This window comes from Pygocentrus nattereri, chromosome 8 (genome assembly GCF_015220715.1).
Source record: "Pygocentrus nattereri isolate fPygNat1 chromosome 8, fPygNat1.pri, whole genome shotgun sequence".
NCBI lineage: Eukaryota > Metazoa > Chordata > Actinopteri > Characiformes > Serrasalmidae > Pygocentrus > Pygocentrus nattereri.
In genome coordinates, this window is record NC_051218.1 from 11,343,241 (window position 1) to 11,359,950 (window position 16,710).

A 16,710-nucleotide genomic window follows, 5' to 3' on the forward strand; every position below is an offset into this window, starting at 1 on the left:
AAAATAATATTTACAGTAATATGATCAAGTATGAGGTTTTTTGATTTTCTATCTGAAAATAAATTAACAAACAGAGAACACATGTCTGCACATTTCATGCACAATTACTGTTTATTTACCAATGTAACATTGGGGGAAAAATAAAACATAAACCATGACCTATGCAAAAGTAATGGCACATTTTATATTGCATGTTTTTGTATTATATGAAACTCAGCAAATAAATATAGATTGCACAGTAAAATGAGCAGAAAAGGGCCGTATTGAAGTTTGTTTCCTGTAGAGGATGTGTTAACTTATTTGTGCTTATAACATCAACAAAACATGTAAAAACCATTTGCATATGACTGTACTCTTATTTACTGATTGCACCCAGTTTATCATTTTCTGTGAAGTGAAACGAAGTGTGAAACTGAGCTCATGTTCTTTGTACCTCTGACTACTGGCAGGCTTCTTACAAATCTCTGTCTCTGTCAGAAAGAGGAAGAATAATGAAGCATCTGCGTTCTGTATCTAAGTGCGTGATTCATCTTAAAGTGGTGTTTCAATCATCAGTTCATCAAACGTCTTTAAAAGGTGGGCCAATGGAAAGCCTTTCAGACTAGAGTGTGTTTGCATTTAATCACTCTCAATTGAATGTGCAGCCTTCACTGTTAATAACCTGTCAATCAAAATAAGATTTCTCCAAACTGAAACCCATTAAATGTCTGTCAGTTCTGTGTTTGAAAACCTCCTTTCCATTGTTACAGTGAGAATGATGAGAACATTGACCAGATGATTAACCCATGCTTTGCATTCATAGATAATTAGATGTTGTCTTGTTAAAAGATTACCAGTTTGAGATTGTGGAAAGTCTAACTTTTTTCCATTTTGGTGCTCTTGTGGAATTGCAGGATAAAATGACTGATAGGTTTGTGATGAGGACAGCCAGATAAAGTATGTTCTGCAGTCATCAGTCAGTTAATGCAGCACTCTCAGGTAAAAGTACTGCTTTCCAGAACATCAGCAAACATATTTCATTGAAAAAAATGTGAAGAAATAAAGAGGGACAGCTAAATTAATTTATTTGAACAATTTATCAAACTAATTAGTCTTTGTTTTGAAGCCATAACCAATAAGAAACTTTAAGGTGTAGTAATGTAATAAAATAATCTTCAGTGGTTATTCCTTGTTTTGTTAAGCACATGGAAGCATGCTTCATGTTGTTTAGCAACAGTTGAACAAATTTACTCCTAAATGTTTCACACTTTAGTAGTTAGTCTTTTCCTGGCACAGCTGTTAGCCTGTAGATAGTGATTTGTGCTGTCATTAAGACATAGGAGGTGCTATTCCAAGGCGGAGAGTGATGTATGTGGCAGGGCTGGTGATCACCCCCCCCCCCCTTTGTAATTGAAGAGAGATGAGTTTTTTCAGCATGAAATGAAGATGTGTGGGAGGTGAGAACATTGTTGAGTTTGAAAGGTGATTTTTTTCACACAGATGCTCAGCTGTCAGTGTCCAGCCACATGGTATGTGATGATATAAACGCTATGGTTTCAGTAGGATGGCTGTCTGTCAAAGTCAAAGTGACAGCTCTAAATTGTTTGTCAGAGAGCTCTCTCTCACTCTAAGCTGCTGGAAATGGCTTTTCTGTCACTAAATGCAAATAGTTTTTTGAACTGTTGTCTTTGGGAATATTTGGGGGCGGGGGGGGGGGGGGGGGGGGGTACCTTACCTCCTCCCCCTTCAGAACAGTAGGCCTCACTGACCAATATCTTTGTTGACATTATATATGAATAAGAAGTGTTTTATTAAATTTACTCTTAAGAAATATCCTAAGAAACAGAATTCTTCACTTTTGGGTGCTTTTGGTTGTGTGTAGATTCTGTTCTTACCTAAGAACAAATTCCATTAAGAAAAACTGTTGAATGTCAGAATCTTCATGAAAACTGTAAAGAATTCTAAAGAATAGTTGGTGAATGAGGCCCAGTGTTCATTTACTGTGAAGCAAAATCACACTGCACTAAAATATTAGCTTTTAAAATGAAACTAAGAGTTGATTGAAAGTTTGCCTTAATGATGAATTTTAATGATTAATATTAATAAGGCATGATAAAAGATATATGACTGTGAAATAGTAACATTGGGAATGTCAGTACATTTAAATAATTATTGTGACTCATTATTATTATTTTTTATTATTTATTATTTTAACAATTTAAATAAACCAATAACATTCCACATTTAATTGTTAAGTGTAAATAATTATTGAACATGACAGAATAGATCAGGTGTGGATGTAACTGAGCTGCAAAGCCCCTGCACACCCAGCAAGATGACTAAACAAGTTGGCTAAATCTAAAACAGTTTAGCCACAAGTAACACTAATGTTAGTTGGTCCTATGTCTCCACTGAATAACTTTGTATTTTTATAATGACAATCAAACTAAATAATATATGTCAGATAATTTAGGGTCAGGTTTTGGGAGAAGGTTTGTATTTAGGGTTAGTTTAGGTTCAGGTTTGGATTTAAGATTAGATGTTTAGGGTCAGGTTTTGGGAGAAGGTTTGGATTTAGGGTTAGGTGTTTAGGGTTAGGTTTGTGCTTATGGTTAGTTTTCACTGGTAAAAATAAGAGTAAATGTCTTTAGCTCTGTATGAGTGTCTAGATATAGTTAATTTCTGTCCTGTTGTGCTGATGCACTTTGAGAGGTTAGGTGTTTAGGTGATGATGGCTGAGAGCCAAGCACCCAGCTCCAACACAATTTGGTGACTTTCCTACTCAAACACAGATGGCTCAACTAAATTAATTACTAGGTTTAGTTGATTTGTTTGAGCAGGGATATGGCCAAATTGTGCTGAACACCTGCTGTCCAGAGGTTTAGTCACCCCGGGGGTTAAAATGACTATTGGTAAAGAGTTATTTTCCCAACTCTCATAGCTGTTTTTACAGACATTAATGATACTGTTTAGATGATGAATTGACTGTGACTAATGCACCATATTAGTGTGAAGGCAGTAAATATAGCCTCATCCCATATCTTGATTTGAGATGTGAAAGATTTACCCTGTTATCCAAATTTACTGCATTTATTTTAGATACCAAAAGACATGAAATCATAAACATTCAACAAGAAGTTGATTACAAGAACAAGTTATGACTCAGACCCTTATTCACTGCCACAGTTTTTGCTTAGAGTCCTTGGTCTTTACCAAAACAAAAGAGCCTGAATACCCATATAATCTTCACTTCCTTCGCCATCTGTTTTCTCTGCTGAAGCTCTTTTGTTCTGAGTGTAGACCTCTGGTTCCATCCTTACTTGTGCAGTATGCATTTCAGTAGACAGGAGTGGAGACAGACGCCCACACGGAGCGAGCAGCTGGATGAACCCGTGGGAGCACGTGCAGGCAGGCAGGCGACTGTGCGAGGCGGACACATGACGGGGCGGAATCTCAATATGCCACCCGCAGCAATCTTTAAGAGCTCACTGAGGGTATGACAGTGGGGAGGGAACCGGGTAAGAAATAATGAAGACTGCTCTCTCCCACACACAAGTATCCTTCTACTGAGAGTCAGCTTCAAAGGGCCAGCACTTGGTAATATAGACAAACACACACATACGCAAAGATGTATCCCAACAATATAATGCTTACATAATGATATACTGATACATATACACTATATGGCCAGAAGTATGTGGACACCCCTCCTTTCTATTGAGTTCAAATTAACAGCACTTGTTGCTAAAAGATGTATGAAATCAAGCACATAGCCATGCAATCTTCATAGACACACAGTGGCAGTAGAATGGGTCATACTGAAGAGCTCAGTGATTTTAAATGTGGCACTGTCATAGAATGCCACCTTTGCCATAAGTCAGTTTGTGAAATTTCTACCCTGCTTGATCTGCCTCAATAAACTGTGCATGCTATTATTGTGAACTTGAATCGTTTAGGAGCAATAATGGCCAGAAAGCAGTAGTCCAGAGTGTTGAAGCATGTGGAATGTAATGGTTTATCTTCTGTTGCATCAGTTGTTAAAGAGTTCCAAATTGCTGGGAGTGACATTAGTACAAGACTGCTGTGTTGGGAGCTTCATGAAATTGGTTTCTGTGGCTGAGCGGCTGCTCACAAGCCTAAGATCACCATATGATGCAATACCAAGTGTCAGCTGGATTGGTGTAAAGCACACTATTACTGAACTCTGGAGAGGTGGAAATGTTTTTCCCTGAAGTGATGATTCATGCTGTACTCTCTGGCGGTTTGATGGATGAATCTGGGTTTAGCAGATGCCAGGAGAACACTGCCTACCATAATGCATAGTGCCCACAGTAAAGTTTAGTAGAGGAGAGATAATGTTCTGGGCCTGTTATTCAGAGTTTGGGCTTGGCCCTATAGTTACATAGAAGGTAATTTATTATTATTTATTTTTAAATTACATGCTTTGTAGCAACAGGGGAAGGCCCTTTATTGTTCCAGCATGGCTGTGTTTCTGTGCATAAAGCGAGCTCCATAAAGACATGGTTTGACAAGTTCTTTTACACAATTGACACAATTACTCTTTTGACTGAATGCGCACAAATTCCCACAGACACACTCCAAAATCTTTTGAAAAGAATCCCAGAAGAGTGGAGGCTGTTATAGCTTGAAAGGGCGCCATCTCTATATTAATGCATATGGTCTTGGAATGCAAGGTTCAACAAGCTCATACATGTATGATGGCCAGGTGTTTACATACTTTTGGCCATATAGTATATCACTGTCCCTCACATGTACGTAAAGCAAGTATTAAAGCAATAGTTTGGCGAAGTTTGCCATCAGTCCAAAGTACAAAATGGACAAACTATGTTACAGACAGTACTGTGTAAAGGTCAGAGAACACTCTTTATTTAATTTCCAGTCAGAAAGGCTATTGAGTACAAGCTGTTCACTTTTCAGGAGATATTTCTTAGGAAGTTTGATATAAAATAATTCACTTGCCTAATGAAGGGGAAAGTGGAACAAAAAAGTGAAAAAACACACACATACATTTTCTAAGCCGCTTCTCCCTCAGGATCGCAGGGGGTGCTGGAGCCTATCCCAGCGGTCATTGGGCAGAAGGCAGGATACACCCTGGACAGGTTGCCAGTCCAACGCAGGGCAGACAGACAGACATACACAATCACACACACACTCACACCCAGGGGCAATGCAGCCTGTTCAATTGACCTAACTGCATGTCTTTGGACAGTGGGAGGAAACCCACGCAGACACAGGGAGAACATGCAAACTCCACACAGAGAGGACCCTGGTCAGCCAGGGAATTGGACCCAGGCCCTCTTGACTGTGAGGCGACAGCGCTACCCACCGCGCAACCATGCCGCCTTGGAAAAACAGAAATTTCTAAAAATAAAATAGGGGTCTCCTAACAACCACAAGAGGTAGACCACCAAAACTGTCACCACCAGATAAACAATATTAATAGCCACAAGTGTTTCTGTACATCCTTTCATTGCACATAGTTTAACACTATGAGTCCGAGAGGATGTGGAGCAGTCATGATGCCCTGACTGAGAAAAGGAAATAGACAGAAAGAAGAACATTTATAAATCAAAGAAAGAAGCTGCTGGTGTTTTCAGAACAATGAACTAATCACAATGGATTGATCTTGAGGTTTGAGTCCAAATCTCAATGTAACGTGGAGAGATGAGGAAGCAGACGCATGTGCGGAGAAAAGCAAGATTTATTGAGGGCAAATCCAAAATCAGGGTCGAGACGGTCCGTAGTCAGAGAGCCAACACGAAGAGCAGGTGGGACAGACATAATGACAATAAAAACAGGTTAAACAAACAACGAGACCGGAAGATCAAACATCAAACATATCAAACAGCACAATTCATACATACAAACAAAGACCAACAGGAAACTCAGGATACATACAAACAGGGATAACGAGGGACAGGTGGAAAACAGGTGGAAACAACAAAAATCAACATGGCTGAATGATGCATAACTTGCACTGATTGGCCATTTTTACTGGAAGTTTAACATATTAAGGACAGTCTTTTGACTTTTGCACAGCACTGTAGCTGAACTATAGTAGCAGTCATTTGGAAGCCTGAATTTTGTCTGTGCACTTGTCCATTTTTATAGATAACAGTATGTCATACAGTGTCAGAAACCACATAAGCGAATCTATTTGAGATTACTTAACATCTCTACGCAGTTCTAGGCAAGTGTGTAATGATTTATACATGCATTTTGCATGATGCTAATTGGTGGGGTATACGCTTCCATTACTCATTAGCTATGTTAGCCTTTTAGTTCCAGTTCAGAAGTAAAGAAGCAAACACCAAACATGTCTTGCCTGACTGACTACATTTGGGGTAAGAGAAAATGAGATTTTTCGCATTAAGCAGCTGCTCTGAAGCGCTGTGGACTGACAGCTCTGTCTCAGTGCAGACTACGCTGCTTTTCTGCAGAGCCTGATGTCACACAGCTTCAGTGACCAGCCTAGAAAGCTCAGAGATCATTAAAACGAGGGCTTTGAAGAATTCCTCTGTGATCTTATAAATGTTATCGCTCGTCCTTCACCTCTTTAATCATGGCAATCCTCCGAACACGGGCACTTTTCTGAGCCAGTGAAAGACATCAATTTGAATCTACCAAAGCAGCTTAAGTGGGGGGAGGGGGGGGGAGGAGAGGGGGATGCAGCAAGGCCTTCTTGAACGAAGCCTGCAAATATTACTCTGGCGTCAAAACAAACACAGAAAGGGTGGCAGCTTACCTCCTGAAGTGGTGATGTGATCTAATTTGCTGGAAGCCCCTTGTCATTGAGGGTGAGCTGCCTGTCAGAATGAGGAATAGGGTTGATGTTAGAAAGAGCTGTCAGTGACATGGCCTTTAAATTTCACTGAGCTGATTTAACCTGTGTTTTCTACAGGCCTGCTTCAGGATGAGCAGAGCCTCTCTTGTGGCCATACACATAGCTTAGGCCCACTGCTGCTTCTGACAGTCCTGCAGGGCAAGAGATTCATGGCCTTTATGGCTGCTCCTGTGTAATGCTTCAACTTTAACCCTTAGTGTGACTGAGCACTGGGCTGTGGAGCAGTGAAACTGTGTTGTCTGGAGTGATAGAGCTCTATCCAACAGCTTTAGGATGACAGGTTTAGGATCCAACATCAGTACCTGACCTCACAAATGCTCTTGTGTCTGAAAGCAATCAGATCCTCACAGCAATGTTGCAACCTCTAGATCGTGTTACTGCAGAAAGAAGACAACCCTAGTAAAAGAAACATTGAACCAGCAGGTGTCTAGAAAGTTCGTACATACTGTGTATTCCGTTAAAAAAGTGTTTTTTTGAGGTTTTGAGTCTTTAGTAAAGGCAGTGGTTATATATAGAACCATGATAACTCAAAGAACAAAGAACCATTTAAACCATTGCATGGTTAAATGACTTTTCTCTATGGAACACCTGTTGCATACCTTTAAAAATGGTACAAAGTTCTACCTATGAGAGACAGAGAGAGAGAGAGAGAGAGAGAGAGAGAGTAATGTTTACCACTATGAAAGAAGGCTAAAGAACAGACTAACTTAATGAATGACTGCTGCAAAACAATTAACCACAGGTAAAAACAATGTACCACATTTGCTGAACACACAGATATATTTATATATATATTTTTGCCAAGTTTAAGGCACTTGTGGAAAAAATTATGTAAAGATGCTTTGAAAAATAATGACACATTTTTTATTCAGCAATTCACTTCCTAGAATAAAAGCAGTATTTTGCTTTGCTTTTAAAACCAAATTTCTGAAATGCACTTTTAATGGAGTGTTTTAAAAGGTTCTCAGCTGGGAGGTTCTTCCGAGCCTCTTGGAGAACTTGCCACAGTTCCTCTACAGACTTTGGCAGTCTTATTTACTTCTGCAATGCCAGCTTGACTCAGTGATGTTGAGATCAAGGTTCTGTGGGGCCATATCATCTGTAGGACTTCTTGTTCTTCTGTTTACTGGAAATAATTCTTTATGACTTTGGCTGTGTGTTTGAGATCATTGTCATGCTGAAGAACTGATCTGACACCTCCTTGATGGCACTGCATGACAGATCTGCCTGCTCTTCTCAGAAGTGAGGGCGACATTAAATTTGACCAAATCACCAACTCTGTTGGCAGAAGTGTAACCTGGGGTGGGAAAAAACAGCATGGAAGCTCCACCATGCTTCACTGTTGAATATTGACACTGATCCATGAGGTGCTCTCCAGCCCTTCGGCAAACAAACCGCCCTCTGTTAGAGCCATAAATTTCCAATTTGGACTCATCAGTCTAGAGCACCTGCTTCCATTCTTCTGCACCTCAGTCCTTCTGTTCTTTGGGTTTGTTTCTCCCTCATAGATGTGGCCACTTCTGACTTCTCTGGATTGTAGATTGGTGTACCAGTGTCCCAGTTTGTTTTTTTTTTTTTGCCAGAGCTGAGAACATTGCTGGACAGCTCTGCCTGTTTTCAGCCTTCTGCAGGAGAAGGACTGGACAACATATCTGGGAACACCTCTCTGCCACAAAATTTGTGTTTGGGAGAGACCTTGCTGATGCATGATGACCACTTTGTGTCTTATTGCTATGCTCACTTTTATCATAGTTATGTATAATTTGAAGGCTAAATTGCCACGTCACTGTCTAACCTTTCTAGTATGACTGTCCCCCTCTGGTCTATTCCTGCTACATAGCTTTTTCTGTTTCATTTAATCAGTATAGTTTAATCTGCACAATCATTGATCGGTCTGCCCTGCGACAGACTGGCGACCTGTACAGGGTGTATCCTGCCTTCCGCCCAAAGACTGATGGGATAGGCTCCAGCACCCCCCCGCGACCCTGACGGAGAAACGGCTTAGAAAATGGATGGATGGGTGGATGGATAGTCATTGATCGTTTGCACCTGCTTGTTATATTTGTTTAATCATGCCCTGGACTTTTTATAAAGTTCATAAACCATTTACAATTTGTAAGTAACCTGTTATCTACTGTGTTACTTTCTTTAAATATGTACAAAAATATATATATCAAACTTCAACTGACCTGTTTGTGCCCTGCCCACAAATGCATTTTTTTGTTGCAAGGTTGGTTAAGATTTACCGAATGCTAGCAAAATCCCTGTTTAACCTATAGGGAATTGTACAATGTACAACTTAAGAAGAACATAATTAATTCCAAATATTATTTATTTTGTTTGTTTATGAAAGGTCCATAAATGCAATGGTTATATTTAGAACCATCACAATAATTTGAATAGTTACATCTTTTTTATTATTAAATGGTAGAATATCATGTATATGGTCCTTAAAAAACTGTTGTAAATGGTTCTTTATGGCACCAAAAAGAATTCCACTATTGTTAGAGTCAAAGAGCATTTTTAGTAGAATATAGATCGCTTTTTACTCAGATAGATTGGATGTAGTTTTTTGTCATATAATCAAGCACATATTAGCAAGCTGGCTAGTTTGTTTGTCATTGGGTTAAATCAGAATTTTCCAATGTTCTGTAAATCTTGTTCACCAGCAGTTCCTAGAAAAGAATCGGATACATTTGTGGGCAGTGCATGGGTAGTTCAATTATGTGTTAACATGGTGCTTAATACATAAAAATCAATTTAAAAGGACAGAAGAGTTAATGGCTTAGTTGAGAACAGAGAGTAATGTTTCAATCAGCCAGTGATTAAAACCATCTGTTTGTTCAGGCCAGTGTCATAACATGAAAGAAACCCTAGAGCAAGTAATTCTGTTCAATTTCACACATGGTACCTCTGTTTCCCAAAAAATGTAATTAATTTTAGCATTTGATATATTTTACCCTAAATAGTCTTTGATTGTTTTCACTGTCTGAAAAACAGATGCCTCTTAATCCAGAGTTTTGGTGCAGACTCCAATGGGAGCTTTATTACCTTTGACTCTATTGACGAGGTCACGAGAATGGAATTGGACATTAAACACAATGAATTTGCCCTAATAGGTACCATGTGCTGCTCTTCATTAGTCCAGGCAGCCTTGTGATATTGCCCTCTGATCAATAGTGAAATTGAAAAGATTGATCTTTTTCGTCTCCACAAGACCTAATTGCAACTCCTAGCTTTGTGGTGACAGCAGAAAAACTGAAGGAAGCCAGTGGCATCGAACTGCATGCATAAGAAGTTAAATGAAGATGTTTGCCGTAATTTAAGTATTGAACAAGTGGATGAAATGTCATGGAGGTATCATTATTACATTTTTTCCCAGTCAAAAACATCATGTAGAGGCTTCATGAGGAGATAACAACTTGATGTCATTTTCTGCAACACTGGATGTGATGCAATGATGAATTAATAGCCTGTAAAGCATTTCACCTGCTTGAGTGAGCCTTTCCACGGTGACTAGGCTAATGCAAGGCAAATAATGTAACCCTTCATTACACCAGCTTAACCTGCTGAATGAAGGAATCAAGTGAATGATTCCAGTAACCCCAGAAATGGGATGTGAATGTGGACAAGTTGACAGCAAATATGATGGTTTTTAGTGTGGAACATTTTAGGGGTCGGAGAATAACTTCAGTTAGATTAGAGAACACTTGGGGAAAAAGGGATGATGGGGAAGTTCATGGGGAGTGGGGCTGAATTTGGGGAGGGTGAGGAGGCACATGGCTGTATGCTCACTGATTTTTTGGAAGGCTTCAAAACGTGGGCAGACATAAGCGGATCCTGAGGAAACAAATAGGAACCGAATCATGCCCCATAGCAAGACTGAACGTGGCAGGGGAACAAGTGTAAGATTTAAGATTTTAAACCCCTTAACTCAACAGTCTTTGCTGAGCTATATATAGCAAGTGGTTTGAGTACTGCAATGGCTTTGATAATGCTCTGTTTCCTAGGCCTAAGGCGTATTTGTCAGTGGTGCTACTTTAACTCTGGATATGCTTCTTCTGCCTTGTCTGTCAGAACATGTCATTACATTTGTTACACACGTCAGTGATACTTTGTCAATTATATGCGAGAAATGGTCTATTATTCTCTGTAGGCCTCTCAGATTTGTATTGCTGAGAACATTTTGTTTCAGAGTCTGCTTGGTCAGTACTGTGTAAAGGTCAGAGACCACACTTCATTTATATAATTTACACACACACACATTCTAAGCCGCTTCTCCTCCTGGGTCGCTTTATTTAATTTCCAGTCAAATGTAATTTATTTTTAAAACATTAAAATATATATTTAATTACATAGAAGCACCAACAACTAACTCTAATGTAATATTCCACAATATTTAGTTTGTCCACGCTTTCTTTCATTGTTTTCAGGAGACTTACTCTCAGCTCAAGAAATCTGCAGAGATATTTTTCCATACCTCCAAAGTTCAGTCTTAGAAGTTGGTTGTATTTTCTGCTTCTCATGATCAAAATCTCTTCTTTCTTTGTCTTGTTTCCTTTTCTCAGTAACAGCTTCTTGGCAGCTACACATCCTTTCAGACACAGTGTTGAGTTGTCCTCTAAGAGTGCAATGATGGACAGAAACTCTTGTGAACCTTTTCAGATCTAAAGCAAGAATGGAGCTTGATTTTCTCCTTTATCTCAAAGATGCTTAAATGCTATTCATCTGATGGGGACAGGTTTGGTGGTCTTCCAGGTCTTGCACAGTTGTTAGAGGTCTGGTAACATGGTGTCAGAACAGTGTATAGTTTTTAAACTTTTTTCACTTATACTCCTTTGACTTTCTCCTTCCTTATGCAAGTGGATTATTGTAAATCCAGTCTCCTCAAAAATGTCTCCTGAAAAATGGATAACTTGGCAGGAAATTACATGAGTCAGAGGTGATCTTATATTATATTATGACTTCTGTGCAATATAATACTGTTCAAAGAAAAACATTTTCTTGTGACAAAACCAGAGAGAACAGAACTACATTCTGTAGAAGGCTTTAAAACCTTTTTTGGACTTATACAGCTCATATACAATACATATTTTTTCAGGCTTTATGCAGTTTTTTGATTCTGAGGACAAGATTTGATTTTAGTGTCCATATTTTATAAGATATAAATGGCTCAATTCTACCATGCTGTATTATTCTATGCAGATTGGTTTGGCTCAGAAAGATATGAGCTTTATTTCCAAACAAAACATTTGAAGTAGCATGTGCATGATCAGAATATCAGAGTGTGACTAAGCTATCAACAATACCGAAACCTAGTCTGCTTCATACAAAACTCTATACAGTCATATGCAAAAGTCTAGTAAAATAATGTTTTGACAGTTTTCTAAGTGAAAACAAGTTAATCATCCTCTACAGGGAGCACACTTATTTTAAGGCATAAATACTGTTTATTTGCTGAATTTAACACATTGAGGCAGAAAAACAAATTGCATGTCCAATATATATATATATATATTAACTTTGCAGAATGCCATATTTAAGTTAGATTCCTGTAGAACTTAGAAAATCAGCAAAAGAAGATCTTAGAAAATAGAACTTAGAACTGTAGAACTTGTAGAACTCACTCAAGGTGTACAATGTATTTCCATTTGCAACCCCACTGAAATTGAAATATTAAAATTAACATGTTGCAAATGAACTGTTACAATATGTGCAAAATGTACTCTAAATTTGACACTAAGCATCTACTATAACCAAGTTTTTTCAGGTAATTCAGATTTCATATTCAAATTCATATTCAAAATCAGAGAAAGACCAGGCACACATCAGCGATATGCTTTTACAATTAAATTCACTGGTTTTCATTATAAATTTTATTAATGCTGTATTGAAGTTATTATGCCCTTACTAGATGGTGAATGTCTGTCGTTGAGGCTGTACAACACTGCAAGGGCTACTAATGACTGAGCTCCAAAGACCAAAGAAAATGCTGTAATGCTGCTTTGGGGACAGTGCTTTTAGTGAGTGGAAAGCTGGAATTTCTTTATTTAGCACTCGTTAGTTTACCAATGTAGATGTCAATAACAGCATTACTAAAGAAAATGTACTTTTTAGATAGCTGATAAGAGCAATGCAGGTTCCAGTCCACCACACTATGCTCATATTTTCCTCATCTGATGTATTTTATGTATTTTTAATGCAGGCTTGAAGTGACTGTTTGCAGTTGTTCTAACACAACCTCAATATACTTCTGTAATTAGCTGGGAGAAGTTTTCCGTACATGTTCTGTGAGTAATGAGGAGGTCTATTGCAGCTGTGGGCTGAGATTTCTCTACTGGATTAGGTGGCTTGATTCACTGCGAGCAGCCGGAGATGACAGTTTTAGTGCACAAGACAATGAAGTATTATAGCGGACGACAATAATGAAGAATTTCTGAAGACAACATGTTCTACTGCCTGCTTGTAATTGAAATGTCCCAAGTATTTGGGCTAGAGGGACATGCTTTGTTTAAGTAGTAGAATGGCAACACTTGGCAATGGACAAATTCAGCTGTCAATTCATGCTAGAAGGAATTAAATCAGGACAACATAGAGCATCTCTTGTCATTTTCCCCAGAATTTTCAGGGCCCTCTTGGGAAATTACATTTTTTTTTGTTGCTAAAACTCTTACTCAAGTGCATTTTCACCCTCACCCACTTTTGCAGAGAAATAAATTATTGGGAGAAATGAATTTGCTACTGTGAGCATGCCTAGGCTGCGGGGCGTATTACCCTAATTTGCCGCAAACGCGAAATGTTGTTGGGCAGAAATCTTTTGATCTTCTGCCACACAAGTGGCCTATCAAATCCTGCTTCAAAATAATTTCCTCCGTGTGTGACGTCACTGCTGGGTGAAGATATTAGCCTATTACACTTGGCCATGAAAAAAAAGCCCCCTATCTGGAAAGTAATTTTTCCTCCAATAAATCCCCATTCAGATTGGAGCAAGGCTTAACCCAGTCTAGACACGCTTAAATGGTGGGGTGTGAACAGTTGCAGAGGGCGCAGACGCTTCCTGCTCTTTCTCTTCAGTTCCTCTCTGAGGAGGCTGTGCAGCTCCTCTTCAAAATATGCAGTGATGAGTGCATTTGTATTCATATGGACGCTGCATAGTCGCTCTCGAGGGAAAATTAATCTTCTCACAATGACTTTATTATTCTTCATGCTCTCACATCAAATTAAAAGAAACGTTTATTAAATTTGGGACTGCTTTGATGATGGTGCTGCCTTTAGACAGTCTTGTACATGTTGTAATAGCAGTATTTTTTGCGATTATTATGCTCCTAAAAAGAAAGGTGCCAGTAAGTGTTCTTTATGTGATGCCATTGAAGAACCAGTTTTGCTTCCCTAAAGAACTTTTCAATGGATGATTCTTTAAAGAACCATTTTTGTAAATGAGATCTGTAAAAGAAGAATCTTTTAAGGTTTAAAGAACCTTCACAGAATATAAAGGGTTTAGATTTAAATAATTGCATTTGTAATAAATAAATATTTGTAATTTTATAATAAATCATAAAACTTTCAGACATGTTTTTTTTGGGGGCCTAGAGTGGTTCTTCTATTGCATCGCCCAACGAATCCTTTGTGGCATCTTTATGTTTATAAGTGTAGGGAGTGATTGCATAAAAACCGCTTTTGCTTTCTTAAAGACCCTTTCAAGGGGTCCTTCAGAGAACAATTTTTGTAAATGCGGTGTATAAGTGTGAGGAACCTTTTAAAGGTTTAAAGGACTCCCATGTAAATTGTTGCCTTTCCATTATGTAAACGTTCTTTAAAACGTTCTTCACACTCACACGTTATCTTTAAATATGGTTCTTTAAGGGACCAAAGTGAACCTTCTGTGGCTTTGCTCAAAGAATCCTTTTCCATTGTAGAACTTCTGTTGGTTTCTGGAAGAACCTTTTAGTGGAATAATTTAAAAACTTTGGTCTTAAAATAAAGGCAACACAGAGCGTGCTTTAGGTGCCTTAAAGAACCATGTTTGAAAATTTATGTTTTAATGGCTTAAAAATCTTCACATAATGTAAACGTTAACTTCACATTCTATGGAGGTTCTTTAAACTTCTATGGAGGTTCTTCACATTCACACACTGCATTTACAAACTAACTCTCTAAAGAACAATCTATTGAAAGGTTCATGAGGGAACTTGAAATGGTTCTTTCTTCAGCATTCTGGCACAGTAACCTCCACATAGTGTAAATGTTCTATTAAAGTTAAGGCTTTCAAAAATGATTTTAAAGAACGGTCTGGTTTTCCTTTTATCTGTTTATCTGCTTAGCTAGGGTTGGGCAATATGGCAAAAACATCATATAACGATACTCATACATTTTACAATACATGATATGTACCAAAACATTATTATTTTTATAATAATATTGATGTTAGAATTAATAATTAATAATGTTCTGGTCAACCAAAAATATTTTAAAAAGTGTGGGGTCAAAAAAAACGAAAAAAAAAAAACACATTGTTTTTATTATAGCCCACAAACAAATAAAAAATACAAAAAATAAAACGTCATTGCTTTTTTCTAGGTGAGGACATTAAAGGGTTTAAGTTGGAAGAGACAAAAATAAAACAGTAATGTTGTGTTAAAAAAAATTCAATTAAAAATATGAATCAAATACTTCTTATTCAGAGTTTCAGACTTTGCACCACACTAAATCCAAAATTGTGGTGAAAATAATTCGCACCTCTCCACAAAGACGACTGTGCCAAGAAATGTAGTTTGCTTCCAGTTTTACGAATGATACATATTTGCATTTCATTGACGTTATTGAAGAGAAAAAATGCATAGCACAACAAACACGTTTTATGACTGCTCTCAAAGGGCTTAAGGACACAATGTGCTGTTTTGAACCCATTTGTTTTGTCATCTGTCCAAGCCAAGAATCAGTTTGGATCCTTTTCAGGAGTCATACTTTATGAATGTGTTGCTGTGGTGTTATGCAGTTCCTGTCTTTTGAGCTGTGTGTCCAGATATTAGTGGTCAAAGGGCACAGTATGAGGTTACCAGCTTAATTAACACAACAACAGGACCACAACCCTAAAACAGCCCTGCAGTGTGTCTGACTCACAAACAGTAGCCTAGCAAATGCATATATTTGTGTTTTGGGATGAGAAATGATATCACGCCGTGTCAAACTGTACATGATTAGTGGACCACTAAAATAGATCAAGGGCGTTTCCCATTGTTTTATTTATTTCTTTTTTTTTTAGACTTACTGTGCCAGTGAGATAGGACAATTATGTTTTTCAATTCGCCTTTTACTAAGGTACAAGGTTATTAAATATAAACTAAATATATTTACTATACACTAATATGTACATGGACCATTTAAATGAATTAGTTCAAACTGCAGTCTCACAGTAAGCAAGTAGTTAGGCCTTAGATAAGGGGCCTCATTCACCAGCTGTTCTTAAAAAGAAACTTCTTAGAATCCACTTATACAGTTTTTACAGAGATCCTGACATTCACCAGTGTTTTCTTGTTTGAGATTTCCTCTTAGGTAAGAACAGAATCTATGCACACGCAACAGCACATAGATGCAAACAATTCAACATCATGAAGCTGATGTAGACGTTTTCTGAAAAAATATGCATAAAATCATTGTTTTAGATGGCTTTCCAAATGCTAACTCCTAAATTTCAACATGTGAAAATTATATATTTTATTTCAATGTTTTTAAAGATCTTTTAGGTTTCTTTTAAAGTGAACTTGAAATGTTTAGATTTTTCCATGAGTTTAATTTTTAAATGCAAATCTTTTATTCAAACAATACTTTCATGTCAATTTTTCATGTCAATGAAAATTTTTTCAACA